The 23842-nt window shown below is 40.5% G+C and overlaps 1 pseudogene; it reads left to right on the forward strand.

Annotated features, from left to right (window-relative positions):
- The first annotated feature begins 21909 nt into the window (after positions 1-21909).
- On the forward strand, positions 21910-22218 carry LOC119617113 (annotated as a pseudogene).
- Positions 22219-23842: the final 1624 nt, after the last annotated feature.

The following is a 23842-nucleotide window of genomic DNA, read 5'->3' on the forward strand; positions in this document are numbered from 1 at the left end:
TAAAATATATTTACAGTGGGGGCTTCTCTCAGATCTAGAGGCAGTATAATTCATTTCATTAAAGCACAAAAACAAACGGCAACTTTCACTGATTTGAAAAAGGTACAAGGTATGTCTAGGTTACAGTGGTCTGCAGACCTTAGTGATCTGACTCATGTATAAATGATAAACATGTCACTAATATAATATGGTGTAAGGCAATGTCAGAATCAGAATCAGAATCAGAATCACAATCACTTTATTGCCATTGCCAGTAAACAAGTTACAGGCTAGGAAATCATTTTGGTGTACTGGTGCAAATAAAGCAAATACACATGAATAAGTAAACATGAAACAAGAAATGAATTAAAGTGTACATGTGCATTATGGCAGGTGGATAAAGTGGCTGTGTTGTACTAGAGTCAATTATCTGTTGTTCAGCAGTTTAGTGGCATAGGGAAAGAAGCTGTTCATGTGGCGGGAAGTTCAGGTCTGGATGGACCGTAGTCTTTTGCCTGAGGGGACAAGATTAAACAGGCTGTGTCCAGGGTGAGAGGGGTCAGCTGCAATTTGACCTGCACGTCCTAAAGTCCTGGAGGAGTACAGGTCCTGTATGGGTCGGAGGTTGCAGCCGATCACCCTCTCGGCAGAGCGCACAACGAGTTGCCGTCTGTGTTTGTCCCTGCTCGTGACCTCAGTGTACCGCATGGTGATGGAGGTGGTGAGGATGGACTCAATGACAGCTGTGTAAAACTTCACCATCAGCTCAGGTGGCATTTGGAGTTTCCTCAGCTGTTGTAAGAAGAACAAGGCAATGTAAAAGCTTATATAAAAGTAATAGGATTTTAAAATGGATTCTTCTTACAATAGGAATCCAGTACCAGTAGTCCTCATGGGTTACCAAAGTCTACTCCTAATATGTTGGAATGCCATTTTTGGGTTAGGGTGTTAGGTATAGGACTATGGTATGATTTGAGTTTAGATTAGGATTAGGGTTAGGTATGCACTGGTAATGGTTAGGTGTAGGGTAAGGATCAGAGTTAGGCTACAGAAATGCGGTCAATACAATGTCATAATAAGAATAACAAATATTTCATCTTTCATAGAAGAAGCTGAGTCTGGGGATTTTGGGTTGGGTCTGTCCATAAAACTGGGGCCAAAGTCACTGAGGTAGTTAAAATGATCCATGGTGGCAGGTCTCCAGGTGTGGATGAGATCTGCCCTGAGTTTCTCAAAGCTCTGGATGTTGCTGAGCTGTCTTGATTGTCACACGTTTGCAACATTGTGTTGCAATTGGGGCAGTGCAACTGGATTGGCAGACTGAGGTGGTTTATTCAGGGGTGCTGGAGAAGAGAATCCAGCTGACAGTCAAACCTCAGATTCAAGAGAAACAATCCAAGTTATGCCCCTTGCTAGGGGCCTTGAGGGGGCATGGGAGTTTGCCCAACCAGTCTGCATGCATTTTGTGAACTTGGAAAAGCTTTTCCTGGGGTACCCTGTGGGGGGTGCTCCGTGAGTCCATTATTACAGGCCATTTAGCCACTATACAAACAGTGCAAGAGTCTGGTTTGCATTGCCAGCAGTACATCAGATCTCTTCAGGGTAAGAGTTAGACATCACCAAGGCTGCCGACAACTCTGTTAATGAATTTCTTGGTGTAGCCTGGGGACGAAAGTGGCCTGGTTTGGTGACCTGAGGATTCTATCTGCTATTTGCAGATGATGTGGTCCTGTTAGGGTCATTGTGTTGTGATCTCCAGCTCTGACTGGAGTGGTTCTCAGCGAAGTGGAATGAGGATCAGAACTACCAAATTGGAGGCCATGGTCTTCAGTCAGGGAAGGGTGGACTGCTCTCTTCATGTTAGGAGTGAGGTACTGCCTCAAATGGAGGAGTTTAAGTATCTTGGGGCGTAGTTCACAGATCAGAGAAGAATGGAGCGTGAGATTGACAGATAGATTGGTACAGCTTTTACAGTATTGCCAACTCTGCTTGTTGTGGTGATGAAGGAGCTAAGCTGCAAGGCAAAGCTCTGTTTACCAGTCGTCTATGGTCTTACCCTCACCCATTGTCTTGAACTCTGGATAGTGACCAAAAAACAAGACTGCATATACAGGCACTCAACATTATTTTTCTCTGCAGAGTAGCGGAACTTTTCCTTCAAGATACGGTGGAAAGTTTGATTATCTGGAAAGGACTAGGAGTACAGCCACTGCTCCTACACATCAAAAGGAGCCAGTTGATGTGGTTCAGACATCTGGTAAGGTTGCCCCCTGGACACCTCCCTAGGAAGGTGTTTCAGGCATGTCCAAATGGGAGGAGACCCTGGGGAAAACCCAGGTCATGCTGGAGAAACTATTGCCCCTTTTCCACCGGGTCTAAAGGTCCCGGCATTTTTTCAAGGCCGGTCCCTGCTTTTTTTGGTCCCTGCTTTCATGGGTGAGGAAAGCAAGCTTAGCTCCTGTTCACTCATTGGTCGTGGGTGTGGTCTGATGCAAACGTAAAGAGTGAAGAAAACAACGGTAGACAATTTTGGAACAGTATCGAAGTAATAGGACTATAAACAACAGCGTTAGCTTACCCAGCAACATTTATGCCATCTGTCCCCCAGCTGAAGGTGCTGTAAAGCCTAAAATCTCCAGCGGATAACAGCTGTCCTACTCCACGCAACAATCTCAGCTTCCAGAGCATTTCTTCCACTGCACCTCTCTTCCTGAAGTCTCAGGAGAATCCCCATAAGTTTAAGAAACAGCAACAACACAGGGCCAGCATTGTCCATGGATCTTCCGTTGTCTTCACAAATGACGCCAAGTTTGGGTAGCGCACACTTTTCTTTTCACTCACTGAATAAAGGAAAACTGTTAAGTGGTCATTTTATTCCAGTTGCATTTTATCACTTTTTTAAAAAAATAAAAGCCACAAATAATACAAAAATCTATCAAAACATGAACATTAGTGTAGAAGTGAAATTTTTACAGGTGGCTTTTTAAAATTCAGAGATCATAATCTCACCTTTTCTCTCTCTGTCTCCTTGTGAGTGCCTTTCTTCTTCTTTCTTCACACTCTTTTTCACAGTGACAGTGTGTCCAGATGGAGTGTGAGCTATGCTCTCAGACGGCCTTCTGGCTGATCGTCCGTCCCATACCCCTAATTTATCCGTACTGCCAACATGCAGTTTTTTTTTCTTTGACAAATAAACACATCCATTGAAAACATGGAACTAGCATGAAGTTAGGTTTAGTTTTATTCTAAAACATCCTCAGGTTCTTTATGTAACACGTTCTGTGCTTTGCCAGCACTTCTGAGTCACAATAGTTAGCTAATCACAACAGATTTTAGTGAATTTAGACCTGCTGACCAAAAAACTGCTGCAGTATTCAGTGTAGATGAAATCAGCCAGAAATGACATTCTGTTTGTTAAATGCATGCATTTTCATTGTTGATGTTTATAAATGGACTGTGATCATACATTTTACAGTATATATTTTTTTTCATTTTAGAGTTTTTGAATAAGATCAAAAGAATTGCCTGAAGGTGAATGCTAACATTGTAATTTTGGCTATAAGGAGTTAAGCTAACTAGCCTAAATTGCAGTTTGATTTCCAGGCATCATTGAACTAATTTTAGGACATCTTTTTAGGATTGGGTGCTTGTTAAATGGCAGTTTTCTTTCTGTACAAACAATTCTTGGGAATCTTTGAGGGTTAAAGGAACTGTTAGTCTTATTATTGAACATTTAGAATGATTTATTGAGATTAGCTAATTAGAGTGTAGTAGAGTGAATGTGTGTGTGGATGGGTAAATGAGGGCAGATTATGTTGTAAAGCGCTTTGAGTAGCCTGGTTGGCTATAAAGGCGCTATATAAGTACAATCCATTTTACTATTTACAATAACCCACATTTGTTTTTGCACTGCCAGGGTACACTGTCACTAAACATCACTTGGCTGACAGTCAACGTAGCTAAATCACTTATGCATGTGACATTTACCGACAAGAAAAATGTAGGACTCTGAAGTGCAAGATGTGTCGTTGGTTTAATTTTAAAGCAGACCTTGAAAGAGAGCTGTAAACATTTAGAAGATCCAGAGTCTGCTATACATGTCAGTCCAGAAGATATGATAATTAAAGATCCTGCAGCAGGTCTTCCATCAGTCTGTTCAGATTTCATCATACTCAGTAAAATTTTGATAGCCAAATCCAATTTTAGTATGAAATCAATTCAGACATATTTAGCTTTCCTCTTGTAGTTTTATTTTCTATTATAGCAAAAACAAAAAAGAAAGAAAAGAAATTTAATATATATATATATATATATATATATATATATATATATATATTCAGCTGCTGATTAAAAACCAGAGAGTCAAAGATTCCAATGACAGGGTGAGTCATATGCAGAAAGAAATAACAGCAAAGGTTCTAAACAGCATTTAGCCACAAACAATATCAGTATCAAATAGTTTATAAATGGTTTCTCTACAGGAAAAACCAGGAGGTAATAATATCTGTTCCTCTAGACATGATATAGCCTACATTTACTGCACTTAAAATCCTCCATCAGTAGGTGGCTCACAACAGTGTTAGTGAAGCCGATTTCTTAGTGTATACTGAGTCTGACAGGAAAGAAAATAGACTAGGAGTAAGATTATTATGAACATTTCTGCAGACATCAGAAGTCAAACATCAACAAATGTGGGAAGGTAAAGACAATATCTCCGTGATAACATTGCTTTATTTAGCACAACAGCATCAAGGGAGATCTGTCAGAAAGGCACATAGTACAGACACACAATATCACTAAATACACACAAAAAAGTTATTTCTAGCTACATGTATCAGTTCCTGAAGTACTAATCAAATTTAAAAGTTTTGGGTATCCTAAAGTAAGCGTCTTTGTTAGATTTTGAGAAGGTGCTTTCAACAATACCAAATGTTCAACAGAAGACAGAATCCACCAACTTCCTTCCGCTTATCAGAGGCTGGCTTGTGGTGGCAAAGAGCTAAGTATGTCAGGATTTGGTTGTTTTTTAGTTGTTTTTGCGATCTTCTGTGTTTGGGTTTCATGCTTAGTTTTGTGTTTTATCTTCTTGTTTGTTTTTGTTATCTTTGTGTTTCATGTAAATTTATATTATTGTATAGTTTTGCTCCTTGTGTTCCCTGTGCCACTATTCACCTGCCCTCAAATCGATAGTTTTTCAGTCAGCCTGCCATGCCCACCGCACCTGTTCCTCATCATCTCTCTCATCAGCTGTAGCTCATCTCCCACTCACCCACAGTTCTTTATATTCAGTCTCTAGTCACTCACTTGTCGCTGGTTCATTCTTTATTTGCTGTTGGTTTCTGCACCACAGTCAGGTTATTTTCCTTGTGCCTCCTTGAGATCCTTTGTGTAAGTCTTTTGTTATTAGTGTTGCTGTCATATCAGCTTTTTGTTTATTAAACCAATTTTTTTTGCAAAATGAGTCTGCCCTCTGGGTTCATTTTCCTAACACCAAATAAAATAGGTTTTCTGGTGTTCTTCTCCACACCAACACTTTCAAGTTTCACTTCTACTCTGGGAGAGTTTGAGATGCTCCAAGACCAGCTGGAGTCTGTAGTACCTTAAGCAAAAGGTGAACTGAAAGCAAATCTCAATATATTGACATTTCATGAATGCTATTTAGTCCAACACATCCACAGAACATTACAGGCACACGTTTTTCTGACCTAAAACTTACATAACTTGTTTTTAAGTTTTAGTTAATAATTTTTGAAGTGCGTGATTTTTGAGGCAGAGTTGCCGTTCTGGGTTCATGATGATGACAAAGAACATCGCTACTATCTGGTTGTTTACTAGTGGAAATGGAAGAAGAAGCCTTATTTGAATATGAAGAAATGATGGAAGATGGGAGTAATGGATATACAACCATATGTCACAAGGAATCCTGAATACATAACTCACTGAGGAGACGCTGAGGACCCTTGCAGAAGAACCTGACCAAGACGCTGAGGGGTGGCCACATTAACCCTGTAAAATCTGGTGAACGTGCTTGGAGAAGCCCATGATATGGTGTCCAGCGGAACCCCCCTCACAGTTGCCCAGGAAGTGGAGATGCTCTGGGTTGAGTGTGCCTTCATGCCGACCGGCAGGGAGCAGTGTCCCGCACCATAGGTGTGGCAGATGACAACCACAATCCAGTGGGAGAGACGCTGCTTGGAAAAAGAACAACCTAGCCTTGGACCTCCATAGCACAAGAACAGCTGGTCTGAGCATCATATGCCTTCAATAGCCACAATGTATGCCACAAGCAACCTCACTAGGCACAATAATTCAAACCTATATCCAGCCACTAATAATGTAGGTAGGTAGGTAGGTAGGTACATTTATTTATATAGCACTTTTCAACACGAGGCGACTCAAAGTGCTTTACAACACAGAACAAAATTACAGACAGAGCTAAATTGTCTAAATAAGCTAAGCTAAACTAAACAGATCTAAGCATGACTAAATGTACAGAACTAAACTAAGCTAAAAGTAAGACTAAAACTAAAACTAATGGTACCGAACTATCTAAAAGTACCCCAGACCCGCTATACAGCCGAAGTAAAACCAGACATATCTAAGCATGAGCTAAGACAGTCAAAAATAGTAGCTAAACTAAACAGATCTAAACATGACTAAATGTACAGAACTAAACTAAGCTAAAACTAAAACTAATGGTACTGAACTAAAGGCCCATTCCAGGAGATCCCTGGTCACCTTCAGAAGCCGCGCTGACCTGGTTCCACCTTGATGGTTGATGTGGTTGACAACAGATATGTTGTCTGACTGAATTAGAACATGTCTGCCCGCCAGGCGGTGCAGAAAGTGCCTCAGGGCCATATGTACAGTGCGTAGCTCCAGCACATTTATTTGTTTGGCGCGATCCCTGCTACACCAGCGGCCCTGAACCGCTCTGTGTTGCCACACAGCGCCGAGTCCCACAGAGCTGGCGTTTGTCGTGACCACCTCTCTGCGACACACTACCATCCCCATGGGGACACCCTTGGACAAATAAGTCCTGTTTCTCCATGGAGTCAGGGCACGAAGACATGACCATGTCACCACAAGTTTGCGATGCCTGTGTAGCCTGGGGTCCAGGCGAAACCTTTTGAGCCACATATGCAAAGGGCACAGTGAGAGCAGACCCAAGGGCACAACCCGAGTGACCAACATCAGTTTGCTTATCAGCTGCAGGAAGGGGGTGTACGGGAAACGCCTACCCACCCTGAATTGACTGTCCAACTGGAGTATGTTGTTCACCATTCGAACAGATGGATGAGCCCTCGTGGAAGGTGAATCCAAAATCACCCCAAGAAAAGTGGTTGTCTGAGATGGAATCAGGTAGCTCTTCTCCAAGTTGACCTTGAGGCCCAACTGGGACACGAGCAAGCAGGTGACTGTCATGATGTGGGGTGAAGGAAGCTAACCCTGAGCGCAGACTCATATTAAACAAAATAATTTATTAAATAAAGAAAAACAAAACAAAAGCTGACGTGGCAGCAAAACAAATAAAGAACAAACTAAAACTAACATGAACAGGAACAGGGAGAAGCAGGACGGAAAACAAACAACCAGTAACAAAACAACAAACAATAGACAATGGACCAGCGAGGTATGGGAAGAGTGACCGGGTTTTTAAGACTGAGGATAAAGAGGTGAGTGGGAACAGGTGGAATGATTACTGAGTCGGGACAGGTGAAGGTGGGCGTGGCTGACAGACAAGTGAATGACTGGGGGAGAATAGAGATGAAAACACAAACACGAGGAGGACAGAACCTAGATGAACAAAGAATAAAACAAAAACCAGATAACTAAAAATAGGAAACAAAACCAAAACACAAACCAGAGAACTAAAACAAAAACCAGAAAAAGCCAAATCACCACAGTGACATGTATCCCGAGATGCATATGCCCGAGAAGGGGCGCAAAGAAGCCAGTCGTTGAGGTATGGGAGAACCTTCACTCTGCAGGCCTGCAAGTGAGAGAGGGCAGCTTTCACGAACCAAGTAAACACCCTTAGTGAAAGAGAAAGTCTGAATGGGAGGCTGTACGCTCTGTCTCAGCAGCCAAACGGAACAACTCCCCAGGCACCATAGGAACACTACGGAGGGTCCTACAACATGTTTCAGTCAATGTAGACTGCGCCAGCCAGACCTGTCGATGAGCCTTAACTAAAAAAGATATTACACGCCATGCTCCCTGGCTGGTCATCAGCGCAAAGGCCTTAAGTGCCACGTCATTAAAGCTAACCGCTGCAGTTGCACAACCAGAATCCTGAAGGGATGCAGAGAGGGCAAACTTGAGGTGCGCCAAGGAATTGCCAAGGCGGCCAGCATGTGCCCCAGCATTGTAAGCTTTACAGAGTAAGTTATCTGTAAAACAACGTTTAGTGTGTGGGCATCCACCACGATGCAAAGCTTCATCTGGTGACACAATGAGTTAGGCAACAGCAGGTTCATCCGCTGGCATTTGATCCAAGGCTGCCTTGACAGATTCATGCATAGCCGCCAACACCCGACCATCTGTGGAGACGTGTGAAAAGGCTCTAGGGTCCTGCAAACAAGCCTGCAACTCTCTCAGGTACTCCTCTGAAGGGGGAACAGAAAAGGGAGAAGGAGCCCGTCTGCACCTGCAAAAGGCACTTCCAGGAGCTGACTCCTCCCCCTGTGGGACGTCCAACTGAAGCTGCCTTAAGGCCATACGCATGGTGTCCTGCATAGAGCTGTCACCTGGCCCACTAGCAACACTCTGAGATGAAGAGAGTGAGCCAGTCTCCGAAGCACGAGTTGACTGCACCTCCTCTTCACTCCTAAAGTGAGAGGCAAAGGCGGCAAAAGACGAGACATCGTCCTCTGCAGCCAACTCAGGCATGGGTGGATAAGAGAATCCAGTCGGCGCCGTTGAAGTATCCAGCTGGCTTGCCTAAAAGAAAGATTTCAACTCTGCCAGTTCCGCCGACAACTGCTGAACCCTCGCGGAAAGGCCTTGATCACACTTAGCTAACCTTTTCTTAGGAGGAGCCACAGTGACTGTGACTTCACTCTGGCGCTTTGAGCACCTAGGTGGGGCCATTGTTAGCTTAATCCAAAACTCTCACCAGAAATTTGGCTAAAACTGGAAGAGGGGATGAGAAGCTATCATTGCCAATTAAAGCAAAACAAATAAATAAACAAGGAGAGGCTAACACTGTTAGTCAAGCTCCAAATACACAGAAGTTAGAAGTCATGAGTTGGGAGAGGAGGTGCAAATGCTGTCATAACCAACAAACAGCAGAATTACCTTCAACAAAGATTGACCGTCACAGCCCCTAGGAGGGCGATTCTCCAGCCAACAGGCAATTGGGCGTCCAACGCCGGTAAAATGATCCAAAGGCCAATGCCATGCAATGAACCACACACAAGAAGAAATAAGGAACAGAGCCTCGGATGACGCCAGTATATAGACTGGTTGATCATCCGACGTGTCACAGGTGGGACTCTGTTGGTATTACTACTCGAATGGCGCAACATCCATTTTTCCCCCATTCGTGAACAAGACCCTGAGATACTTAAACTCCTTCACTTGGGGCAGGACATCTTTCCCGACCCGGAGAAGGCAATCTACCTTTTTACGTCTCAAGACCATGACCTCGGATTTGGAGACACTGATCCTCATCCCAGCTGCGAACCTCTCCAGCGAAAGCTGTAGATCACAGCCTGATGAAGCCAATAGGACCACATAATTTGCAAAAAGCAGAGACGCAATCCTAAGGCCACCAAAACGGATCCCCTCAACACCCTTCCAGCGCCTAGAAATTTTGTCCATAAACGTTATGACAAAGAGCAACCTTGCCGGAGTCCAACTCTTACCGGAAACGAGTCCGACTGCAATGAGGACCAAGCTCTGACACTGGTCATATAGGGACCTAACAGCCTGTAACAAAGGGCCTGGTACCCCATACTCCCGGAGTACCCCCCACAGGATTCCCCGAAAGACACGGTCGAACGCCTTTTCCAAGTCCACAAAACACATGTAGACTGGTTGGGTGAACTCCCATGCACCCTCGAGGACCCTGCTGAGCATGTAGAGCTGGTCCAGTGTTACATGACCAGGATGAAACCACACTGCTCTTCCTGAGTCCGAGGTTCGACTATCCGATGGACCCTCCTCTCCAGAACCCTGCCTGTATGACCTCCCTACAACGCCTGGGCATGCTCCTGATGAGGTGGTGGATGGTCTTCTGAGGGATCTCCTCCCAGACCTGGACTAAAGCATCTGCCAACTCCTGGACAGTCTGTGGTGCAACGTGACATTTGTGGATGGAGCGAGACATGATGTCCCAGATGTGCTCAATCGGATTCAGGTCTGGGGAACGAGCGGGCCTGTCCATAGCTTCAATGCTTTGATCTTGCAGGAACTGCTGACACACTCCAGACACATGAGGTCTAGCATTGTCCTGCATGAGGAGGAACCCAGGGCCAACCGCACCAGCATATGGTCTCACAAAGGGGTCTGAGGATCTCATCTCGGTACCTAATGACAGTCAAGCTACCTCTGGTGAGCACTTGGAGGACTGTGCGGCCCTCCAAAGAAATGCCACCCCACACCATTACTAACCCACCGCCAAACCGGTCATACTGGAGGATGTTGCAGGCAGCAAATCGCTCTCCACAGCGTCTCCAGACTCTGTCACGTCTGTCACATGTGCTCAGTGTGAACCTGCTTTCATCTGTGAAGAGCACAGGGCACCAGTGACGAATTTGCCAATCCTGGTGTTCTCTGGCAAATGCCAAGCGTCCCGCACGGTGTTGGGCTGTGAGCACAACCCCCATCTGTGGTCGTTGGGGCCTCATACCATCCTCATGGAATCGGTTTCTAACCGTTTGTGCAGACACGTGCACATTTGTGACCTGCTGGAGGTCATTTTACAGGGCTCTGGCAGTGCTCCTCCTGTTCCTCCATGCACAAAGGTGGAGGTAGCGGTCCTGCTGCTGGGTTGTTGCCCTCCTTCGGCCTCCTCCATGTCTCCTGGTGTACTGGCCTGTCTCCTGGTAGTGCTTCCAGCCTCTGGATACTACGCTGACAGACACAGCAAACCTTCTTGCCACAGCTCGCATTGATGTGCCATCCTGGATGAGCTGCACTACCTGAGCCACTTGTGTGGGTTTTAAAGTCCATCTAATGCTACCACGAGTGTGAAAGCACCACCAACATTCAAAAGTGACCAAAACATCAGCCAGAAAGCATAGGTACTGAGAAGTGGTCTGTGGTCCCCACCTGCAGAACCACTGCTTTATTGAATGTGTCTTGCTAATTGCCAATAAGTATGTGAAATTAATTGCCAATCAGTGTTGCTTTCTAATTGGACAGTTTGACTTCACAGAAGTTTGATTTATTTGGAGTTATATTGTGTTGTTTAAGTGTTCCCTTTATTTTTTTTGAGCAGTGTATATATTTCTTGTTTGTGCCCAACTTTAGTATTTTTTTCTTTTTCAGCTTGAACAGTAACCTTTTGCCACATTTCTGAATTCCTCAGACTTGCAGGTTCACATCTGATACACAGCACAACATCAAAGTTACGAGGACTGGAATCTAAACCATTGTTATATTTGGAATATTAAATGTGTTGCTGTGGCTTTCTGGGCAGCAACAGTAGCTATCTGAAATGGTGTTTTTCTGGAATTAGCTCTTGTCCTCAGTGTGTACATCTCATCAACAGGGTGTTCTGATCAGCAAAAGAACCCTTCTCTTGTTTTGTTAGACTACCCTCTATTCAATATTGTGCATAAAAAGTCACAGAGATGCCATTTAGCAACTTCTGATCATTCATGCAAACATTATCTGAAGCACTTGACCTTTGTTCCTGATTTGGTACTCAACACTGTTGCCAAATGATTGGCTGATTGGATAATTGCATGTATGAGCAGGTGCACTTGTATTTCTAATAAAGTGCCTAAAGAGTGTACAAGTAACCAAAAAAAGTGTTGCCATCCTTTCAAGACACTAAAATTGGCATATTGTTGAGGACTGACTACTGCAACAAAACAGTACAAGTGCAATGAACTGGATATAAACAAAATTTCAAAAGGATTTTTCCTGAAATTATTTTTTCTTATTCACATGAAAGTAGTCAGTGATTGATCATAATACAGATTGTAACATTTCCAGTTTCCGTAATATGCTAACCAGCTTTAAAAATTTTTTTGTTTCCTTCTTAATTGTCCAGCCTTTTTATTTAATTACAGTTCTTTTTCTATTTACCACATCTCTTCTTTTAATTACTGTTTTTCTCTTTCTGCAGAGTAATGTCCTCTGTGTGGGGACTTCCAGCAGAGCAGACATTTTTACATCTTCACTGATGGGCTGACACTGGAATCAAAATGTTTTATTTGTGTGCATATCAAGGTCCTTAGACTGTAAAAGCATAGCAGCAATTTGCGCCACTTCAAATGTAGCAAGTCATACCACAGAAACACACACTGAATGTTGTGAATTGATCAAAATATCTATTGAATAAACTTGTGTGCCCGCTGCAGTGCACATGGCTCTGTGACCAAAACCACCTCTGCAATGAAATGATGATACAAGAGGGAGGAAGATTTGCTCTTGTAACCATTTTTGATTACAGTGTGCTGTGATTGTGTATCAGCAAGAAGGATAAATCTAGACATATTCCTAGAGGTCGTGCAGGTCAAATTCCTCAGGAGGAGAATGTAGAGATGAAGGCAGAAACATGGGAACTCAGGAACCCACCCTGCAGCTCTTACTGCACCCAGTGTTAACTGTTGCTTGGAAACCAAATATCACCTTTTTCCTCCCATTCTTTATTTCCTTCTCTCTGTAAAACCTACAATTTTCATTATGATATACTGTTAAAAGAAGCAGCATTGAACTCTTGTGGTGAATTGGTCTACTGATATTAAGGTGCAACAGGCGTTGCTCAATCACATTCTGATTGTGGCAAACAATCTGGGGATTACTTCACTAAAATACTGGGTGTGGCTGACAAATGAGAGGGTTGAGTGCATGTGGCACTGCACAGATAAATAAAGCTTAAGAGAAATGAAGGAGTGAGAGAGCAAAGAAAAGGAAAATACAGAGTAATGGCAGAAAAATCAGGGAATTGCTGACCTTTAAGCTCTAATGCTTTCTTTATGTACACGATTTCAAAATTATATTCAGACACACTTAACAAACCCATAGGAAATAAATCCGTCTTCAGTACCAAGAACACAATGAAACTCAAGGGAACTGTACGTAGTTACAACTGGTTTCTGGCATGATCTCAAGTTCCCTCACCCATCACCTGGGTAACTTGTCTGTTGTCCCCCATCCAGTGATGGATTGCCTTTTTGATGGGGATCATCCTGCAGATCATCCCACACTTCCCACTCATACCTCAAAACTCATTGGATGTGCAAACCCAAGCCTTTGGAATAAACTGTCTTGATGACTAGGTCATTGTTACTACTCTAGTCTGTGCAGTGATGTTGTCAAGACTGTTTTTCCTCCATGTTAAATGGGAGTTTGCCATGTATCGAAAATACCTAAATACATTTAGCGTAGTGCTAGTATACAAAGTTTATTGCGTAGATATTACTCTCAGGCAAAGCCAATGTGAGGACCTCACCAAACTTTTCAGTCAGTATTGCCACATACCTGGTTAACAAATTTCTCATGTAATTGCTCTTGTTCATTTGAACCTTTTCTGTTTGTTTTTTTTATTATTATTTTTTTATTGTCTTTTTTAGAAACAATGGAATGACAGGCCTGGGTTGTTTCTGTGATATGTCAAATTTATTGCTGAACACGTGACAATTATTTTATCAATTTTAAAGGAAAATATTCAATTTTAACAGGAATCACACAATACGAGAGATAAGTATAGATCATATCATACTGCTACATAAGCTGAACAAACCCCATAGGCTCATGTAAAGATTACAATGTATGTTACTACAGCATGAGTTTCACCCTCAGAGAAATTTTTTCATCCGTAGATTACTGTCTTGTTAATGTTGACAGACTCTTCTACCCATTGTTCACTGTGTTGAGTATTATTATATTGGTAACATGTCTGAAAGGCTGAAATCCAAGCTTTGTTTCAGAAAAATTACCTCCACAATGTTTGTAAGGATACAGATGCCATTACATATTGTTACATAATTTAAAAATCAAAAGTAGAATTCAACAACAGCCCTAGCTTTTCTCTGACAAAGTTAAACTATATCTCAAAACACGATCACTACAAGTTTTTTAATTTAATGTGAAGCAGGGGGGGAGGGGAATAGAGAAGTAAGAGGAGGGAAATGAAGAGAGCAACAGGACTGAGACATTGGAAGGTGGAGGACGATGTAGGTGTAAAAGCAACATGGAGGAGAAGGCAGCACTGACACATCAAGGTGGATGATGCCTCATTTCCAGAGAGATATTCTCTCGTGAGTCCTCTGCCTCTCACATAAACATCCCCGGGATGGCCGAACTCTGCAGCATCTGGCCACCGAGGCGGGAATTTCTCTTGCTGTTATCTCTGTTGACTCACAGACAACACACAGGTGAGATACAAGGTTAAGTACATGAGGAGGAGGAGAAAGCTCCAACATTATTCTGTGTTATATATGTCCCTGGGGTTGTTGGAAGCAATGCAAGAGTGGTGGATGGTGCTCTGTGTGTGTGTGTGTGTTGAATGTGGAATTTTGTTATTGTGAAAAGCAAATAAAAGTCTTTACTCACTTGTAAAATGTAAAAAAAAAAAAGAAAGAAAAAAAATGGTCATGATATGTTGATTTCCACTAAACAGTGACATGTTTTGGAAATGAAATTGACAGCTTTGCTAGAATTTATGTTAAAACAGAAAGTGCCATTAGATGAGACTGTGATTGGCAACATGCACCCATGCCTTTTGGATTAAATAAAGATGAGATCATTTGACTTCAGATTATGATAATGAATGATTTCTGAAATTGTTTTAACTGTCCTTGCAATATCAGCATCTAGATATTAGGATTCAGTAAATATAATTTAGTTACAGATATTTAAAATTAATAAATGATACAATTAGTGACTATGTTCCATGGGAATAAAGCAGAATCCAGGACAGTGAAAGTGGCACACCTAGACTGCATTATGTAGGTGTTCCAAGACAAGGTTCATGGGGTTAAAATAAATACTTCATTACCTTCTGTCTTTGGGAAAATTATTATTGTTATTATTGAAAGGTGTATTTATTCATACAAATATAGGAAAAATGGTCTTGAAATATATTTGTGAGAAAAAAAAATGCAGAAGATAATGGAATTTCCATCCTAAAAATGTAACTGCCAAAAAATAAAAAAGATTATAGGTAAAAAGATGCAATGAAAAACTGCAGGTATCTGGATTAACACTGGACAAGGACATGGAGCTGAAAGATTAGTTACCTACAAGTCCAATGACACATTGAGAGATGATTGTGTGAAAAAAACCCAGCACATTTCCACAGTGAGGGATATGAAGCTGCATGTCAGGTGGTAGTCATTACCTCTAGAGCAGAGGTCCCCAAACCCTAGGCCCTGGACCAGTACCGGTCCGTGGGTCATTTGGTACCAGGCCACACAGAAAGAATAATTAACTTATAGTATTTCCGTTTTATTTATTTTTGGAGTCTGAACGACATTTCTTTTGAAAAATGATTGGATTCTCTCCACTACATCTGCCTATGACTCACTCTTGATGCATGTCAAAATGCTTATCTAGGTCACATGATACGTTACCGCTAAATTTAACATCACTCCTGTAAACAAGTTCATTCTGTGAGAAGTCATAGCATAGTCAGGACTTATCAACAACAAGTGTTACCCTATAATAAACTCTGCCATTACACTAGTAACAACAAATCCATAAAAAGTTTCTTCAAAATAAAAAACTGTGATTTACTCCCGCTTTTGATGTTCTGCTTGTTGCACTGTCCTTTGTTTCCATCTCCTTACTGGCACCAGACATGTTGTTGCTAGGAGGAATCTGCAGAAATTTTCGACTGACCTTAGGCATATTTAGCACACATTTTTCTCCTTGCACAGGAAACAGCTGAAAAAAACACGACAACAACACAGTCAATTGTCCCCTCAGTGGTTGATGACGTAACAGAAGTGGGACTCAATCACGGCTTTTTTTAGGAAAATTTTTTTTTATGGATTTGTTGATGCTAGCATGATTCTGCAGAACTTTTTGACTGGCCTTAAAGCTGAACTTAAAAGTGTTATGAAGCCAACATCAGTTGAAAGAAAATCATAAAATATGCTTATTGTAAAAATAAATAAATAAATTATATTATATTTTTTTTAAAAACGAACATTGAAGAAACCACTCCGGTGTTCTCAGCTTTTTCCATGAACCCCCGAAAGTCTGACGTCCACTGAGCTGCTGAGGTTCAGCAATTCACCAGTGAGTGGATGAATTGCTGAATTGGAGACACAATATAGTACAATATACAATATAGTTCAGTTTGTTGGAATTAATTGTTTGAACCAGACAGAAAATACCACTAGAGTTTAATTAAAAAAAAATAAAAATAAAAACCTTCCTCAGATTTGGATCCATAAGCTCTGATGTGGGAATTACTATCAGAACTCGGATTCGGACCACTTCAAAGAGAAGCACCGCTCCAACCCTCGTTACTGTGGTGGACTGGCTTCACGTCAAAAAAACAGGACCTTTTGCCAGCAGCAGTCCCAACTATTTTTAATTTTAAAACAAAGGCAAATGGAGAGGAGGACTTCGCCAAGAAACAGGAGACAAGAAACAGGAAGTTGTACTTTTAATGTGACGTGAACGCTCGTTCTCATTAAAAGGTCTGAGCTGCTTACAGACCGCCAGCCTGAGATCAGTTTGTGATTCAGAGCAGCTTGTTATTAATGAAAAATAGACAATCCATGTGTGATTAAACAAATGTCATAGTCTAAAACTGCTATGGATTAGATTACTCTGGTGTGAGAGTTCATAAATGTTACTCTGAAGCACACTCATGTGTTTACAAGTTAGCATCTGGTTAGCATTGAGTTAGAATTGGGTTAGCTTTAACTTAGGAACGTTAACTCCAGTGACGGCTGGCCAATAGAGGGCACAAGGGCGCCACCACTCACATTACCTTGAATAAGACGTAAAGAAATTAAATAAAAATTAAACAATAAAATAAAAATATTTCGAAATATATGTATGTAAATTTTTAGTTGTGTGAGATAAATATTTTATAGTTAATGATAAGTAAAGTTGTTTCACCAATCATGATGTATTTCCGTGACAGTGAAAAGTTTTTACTGCTAACAATGTCTTTGCTATTAAAGAGGATCCAGAGGCAGAACAACTACTTAAAGTCTAACTAATCCCCAAATCAACTTTTTTTTTTTGCAGATAAACTGTCTAAACAGGATATTTAGGGTTTTACCTTTTATGTTTCTGTGTGAATTTTGACAGTTTTGTGTAAAGTTGTGTTCCGCATTATTTTGCCTAAAATGGTCCCACTACTGCCCTTCTTCAGTCACACGGTTCCTAGGCAGTTGAATTTTCCTATTGGCTGCAGGGGTACAACTTGGTACAACTTCATCACAGACCCCCCACGTTTGGGTATTAAAGCGTCTCACTCACACACACACCCTTCCCCCCAGTGGTCAGTCTGGAGTTGGAATAGCGAGCATTGACGAGTACTGATTGGAAAGCGTTTTTCAGGTTAACATTTTAACAACACTTTACTATTCAGATACCCATTCTGTCCTCCACTGCTTCAGCAGCGCTGACTTTGGGCATCCCCGAGTCAGTGCCTTGAGCCAGGCCCGCTGAGCTCCACAGCCCCTCCCTCAAACTGTGGTGACGAGGGTGGTGAAAAATCTTCCCCCACAAAACACTGTCGCAAAACTACCTGCGTTACTCTGGTCACTCTCCATGTTTCGCTATATGACAAATTTAGCTAGCTGTTACATTCCATCATCCAGACAACACCCACTTCCCCTCCACCCCTCTGCTCATGCCCACACTTAGCCATGCCTCTCAGTGTATCTTGGCACCGCCCACTTTGGTGGCTTAAGCTTTGACAGGGGGGTTAGTTACACTTTAAAGATTATAAGGCTTCTGATAAACTGCATTTTTTCTAATTAAAGTAATGGAACATAAATGTGTTGGATACAGCAGGTGTTTAGCATTTTAGAGATTTATAATTAATTTACACTGATACCTTTCTTTTGTCTACAAATACTTTGCTCTATTTGAAGTACACAACTTAGATGTTTTGAGAGTCAAAAATGTCAATACCTAACTATATGTTTTGTATTCCATGTCTCCTGGCTTGATTTTGACTAATTTTGGTCTGATTTCCACAGGTGAAAAGGAACTTGTGGCCCTTCAGAGTTTTGTCTACATTACCAAATACTTCATAAAGCATAAAGTCTTCACTTTAGAAGAGTTCACAAAAAGACTTAACTAACTACTAGCAACTGTCTTAATTATTCATGCACTGCAGGATAAGTATATAGTCAAGTCAAACATTCTCTATCCATTAAAACATGTCTAACACATGGTGTGAAAGTACATTTATACGACCATTTACATACATATACACACAGTATAGTTATAGTCAATTCATGAAGCATGAAAAAAGATTGAGTATGTTGGTTTTGGAAGTAATTAGCCTTTATGGGTAAAGCATTATTAAATGTGTTAATTTATGGCTTATTAAGTATGAATCGTCCTTAATGATGTTTTCAAGGTTAATTAATCATTTACTAATGATTAAATAAGGCTAATTTAGGTGTAAATATTATAAAGTGCTACCAAAAAGTTTAGAAAATTCTGAGACTCCCCTCATTGCACAAGGCTTCGTTTTCTTCTTAGCTTTCTACACAACTATTCACGTGAAAATGTGCTAGGTCTCAGCTCATCCAGTAAATGTCACTAAGTGTGCATTTATATCCCACTGTAAGCAATCTAGCTGTCTAAAGACATGGTTACATCTCTATGGAGAAAATGGAATTTACCTGACATTTCAGGATGGCTTGTAGGTTACTCCCTCATTTACCTTTTCTTTGTCTGACAGACACTCAGTCTTTTTCTCTGAGTTGTAAATTTACACATCAGACACTTAAAATTATGAATCAGATTCATTCTGCATCACTCCTGACAAGCAGTATAACACAGTGGTTACTCTCTGCATGTCTTGGTGTAGATTCACAGTGATCTGTTCACAGTAAACCTTCTGCTTCAGCTTCACTTCTATCTGAACAGTGTTTTTTATGACAGCAAATTTTTATTTATATTTTTGTTATAATCTTTTGACTAAAATGTATTTTAGTTTTAGTCATATTTAAGCATCAGTAATCATTTCACACCTTGTTCTAAAAGTTAATATGTAAGGTTTGCATGTGTAATACTCATATACATCTTTAAATCTTATATAAAACAAATTTATTCATCTGGCCTTGTTTTTTCTTAAAAGAAAATTACGGTATGAAATTGATGAACAGTAAGTCTGATGTCACAGAATAAGATATTTTTCATGGGAATTAACTTCATATTTTTGAATAAACACTGTGAAAGAACTGATACTAATAATGCAAATACTACTACTATTATTGATAATAATATTAGTAATAGAGAATGATTAACTCCATTTAAAAATATTGAGTTGAAACAAAAATACCACAGGGCTAATGAAGAATTTAGCTTGATATATTTATATAATGCTGTTAGTATAGCAGCTGCACAATAGCAACATGCTGCCTGCCTGGTGTCTTTTTTGCAGTTAGCTATCCCTAGCTAGCTGTAGCAGGGATGAATCAGCTAGTTAATGGAGAAAAAGAATCATGGCTCCCAATTTAGGAAAATAGCTCACAAGTTTTGAACAATTCATTCAGGTCTCGCACAGCGTTAGTCTTGTCTGAAGTTTCCTGTGAGATGAGAAAAAAAATCTCTGATTACATTTGACACCTATTATATTTCTTAAAATGTTTGTTAAATGTTTATTTAAATGAGAACAAGAGTAAATGACTTCACGAGTCAGTAACATTAACTCATCACAGCAGAGTTCATGTTTTTACCAGTGACTGCCAGCAAACATGGTTTTCATAGCGTCTTGTTTTACTTGATGTTTATTGTAAAAATGTGTTTATATTAGTCTTCTGTTTCTGCCAGGTGATTACATCTTTTGCTTTGGTTTAGGATTTTGCACAGAAACTGGTTGTTGTGTCTTTCCGGGGATACTGTAGATCAAATTTGTTATTTCTCTTCCCAGAGATTAGTGCTGATTGAATATATTCTCACCTTTCTACACAACAAAATTCAATCTGATTGGAACTTGTTACTATCAGACATTTCCTTTTCATTTTTTATCATGAACACAAATGCCAGTAGCTTTCAAAGCTTTGGTCCTCTTCTGCAAGTTTAGTTATCGTTTTGTTTTCATCCAGAAAAAGAAAGTTCACAAAAACTATGACAAAAATATTTCATCAACAAAATTAACACTATTTCTAAAAAGCTTGTTTTAGACAAACTGATGGAAAGTTACCAAAATTAAATTGGATGGATGGATGGATGGATGGATGGATGGATGGATGGATGGATGGATGGATGGATGGATGGATGGATGGATGGATGGATGGATGGATGGATAGGATTTTCCAGATGACATATTCTTGAACAAAATATGTTAATATAAAAGACTTGGGCACATGAGAGAAGAATTTCTGAGCATTTGTGGCAACCAGCACTACAGATGAACATTTCTATGATGGAAAGATGAGTGGACTCAGTAACATAACGCAAACTAACATCTTAAGGAAGCTTTAGTTGAAAAGAAGACAGTTACTTATGTAAATGGTTTAAAACACACCTAAAGATCCTCATGTACCCTCACAGTTCAAGGAGCCAAACATCATAAAAATTTGTGGGCAGACTTCAGAATTGCAGTTTTTTTTCCAGGAACAGCCAAAACTCTCCTAAACTGCAAGATTCTAAAGTAGCTAAGAAAAACAATTTTTACAAGGTGTGATATTTGCAAAAAAGAAGTGTTGATAAGTACTGACAGAAAACTGGCCATACTGCTTTCCAAAAAATGTGAGCTGTTATTCAGCTTGAGCAGACAGACTTATTGCATGTTCTCTGACATATAAACATGAGATGGACAACTGTCTGAACAGATCTGCATCAATGTTAAAGAGTTGACAATGGAAATACAATTTTAAAACTAAAAAAGGACTAAATTTGCATTTAAACATCAAAAACTTATATGCACATGATATTCTTTTCTATTCATTCTATTGTTTTGAAATGAATTATTGGTAATTTTCCCAATTAAAACTATGCGCCTCGCATGGGAATTTTACGTGTGGAGATGTATAAATGTCAAAGAATCTTGAAGTAGCAACACTTTTCTAAAAAACAACTCATTTAAACTCATAATTTAACCTATGAATCTTTCTAACAGTGGAAATTCTGAGAAACCTCAACACTACTGTGTTTTGGATTTATTGAGTTTTAGTGTATTCTCCACCCAATCTGTGCTGTGGTGAAACCCTTTCCAACATATTTTCTTGACAACTCTTTCAATCTCATGGCTCAACATCATAGCTGATGTTAATTTTGGCTTATAACTGTAAATTCTTCTAGAATTGCACTACTAAAGGTGGCTTCATGTTGGAGTAGCTCTGTTATATTCATTCTTAGTTATTGCTTTTAAAAATGTTATTCCTTTTTATTCTTGATGTGAATCACTTTTTTGGATGATTATTTCCTCTGGTATTGGATGCTGTGCAGCTGGAAGGATTTTTACTGAAACCTTTTTTACTTTTAGTCATTTTGTTATGATGTGTAACTATGACAACAAGGTAGCTTTTTTCACAATCGGGAGCAGCTAATTTACATCTTTTACTCTTCAGTGTTAAACACGAAGAACCCTGAAGTCCAGTCATGGCCAGAACCAAGCGGACCGCCTGTAAATCCACCGGAGGTAAAGCTCCCAGGAAGCAGCTCGCCACCAAAGCTGCCCGCAGGAACACGCCGGCCACTGGTGGAGTGTAGAAGCCTCACCTCTACAGGCTCGGTACCGTGGCTCTCAGGGAGATCCATAACTACCAGAAGTCAATCAAGCTGCTCATCCGGAAGCTTCACTTTCAGCGCCTGGTCCGGGAGATCGCCCAGGACTTCAAGACTGATCTGCGCTTCCAGAGCTCGGCTGTCATGGTTCTGCAGGAGGTTTACCTGGTGGGACTCTTTGAGGACACCAGGACAGAGGACACATCGGGACAGACCTCAACAAGAGATCCTTCCTGCCCACAGCCATCATCTATAAAAACTATTTAACAAAACCAGAATTATGAGCTACAACAACATTTAATTTCCCTTTGGGATTAATGAAGTATTTTTTAATTTAATTGAATTGAATTGAATTAAAGCTTCATTCACACAGCTGTATGGCCTCCTAATTGTGTTCAGCAAATTCAGTTAGGCACAGGTGAATTCCAGGGCCAAAATGTTTGAGAAAGGGTAGCTTTGATTCACCAAATAAATCCAAATCATCTGGAACAAATATCACAGTTGGCTTCTGGGAAGAAAAAATAAATTAAAAAAAAAAACAGAAAATTTTTGGACAGTTGTCACAGCTCAGGTTGGGGAATTCCAGCAACAGTAATACAGACACACCTGTCCACCTGCACCCACATAAATTTATGGTTTTAGTTTGACTTTCCCTGTGTGTGTGTCTCTCTCTCTCCCTGTCTCTCTCTCTCTCTCTCTCTCTCCCTGTCTCTCTCTCTCTCTCTCTCTCTCTCTCTCTCTCTGTCTCTCTCTGTCTCTCTCTCTCTCTCTAAAGAAAAACAAACAAAAACAAAACTGACACTCACATAAATGCACCAATAAAAGCAGCTGGTTCCACAGGGCTCTGAACTGAGAATCAAGTTGGGATGAGCTACTAAGAAACACCCTTCATACAGGATAGAAAAGTACACAGGAACATTAGAATGCCACACTACTGCTTTACACTTTGATTGCTCCAATTAGCAGCTCTGTGATACCATCTATCTGACAGCAAGCCTTCTAATATTTTGTCAATTTTCACCTTCAAAAAATAACATCCTACATCTTCAAGTCAATCTGACCAATATTCACAGCTCTCTGCTGCTATTCTTTCACATAAAATGTTTGTTTTTTTTTTGTTTTAGAGAAATCTTCATAACAGTGTGTCACTCAATTCTGTAAAGCCTCTTAGTGTCCTGCCCTAAAATGTGTGAGGACATCTCATTGACTTCACTTGAGTGTCCTCTACATCAGGTTCAGCTTGCTGCATCATGATATGGACAGATCAGTCAGGGACAAGGACACTTCAGTCTCTGTCAGTGCTCAATTTTAGAAATGTTCTCAGACAAAACATCATAAATACATAAGATTTTACACCAGCAAAACAATCTACCAGTTTCTGGAAGAGTTTCGGTATAGTGTATGACGTCTTCTTTATTCTTGTATGAAACTACAGAAGATTCATTTTATTACCAAATATAAATCATGTTATTTCATTTGAATGGGTATTTTGAACAGCAGTACATGAAGAAGTAAAACAAGTTAAACATGATTTAGATTTTTTCATGCACAAGAAAAAAAGCAGATTTTTAAAATTTCAATCAAAATCTTTAGTAATTAAAAGCTTGGCACTCCCTATAAGAAGGCATATCATCCAACCTCTTTAATTCTAAAGTGTTACACAAAATTGTCTCATGATGAGAAGCACTGGAGTTAGAGTTTTGGTCAAACCTTGTAGATTTCTTTATGCACAATCACGTGTGATATTGTGAGGTCTCGTGAGATGTGTTAGTGCACAAAATATGGGTTAAGGATGTCTGTCAACTAT

Source organism: Kryptolebias marmoratus, linkage group LG6 (assembly GCF_001649575.2).
Source record: "Kryptolebias marmoratus isolate JLee-2015 linkage group LG6, ASM164957v2, whole genome shotgun sequence".
Classification (NCBI taxonomy): Eukaryota; Metazoa; Chordata; class Actinopteri; order Cyprinodontiformes; family Rivulidae; genus Kryptolebias; species Kryptolebias marmoratus.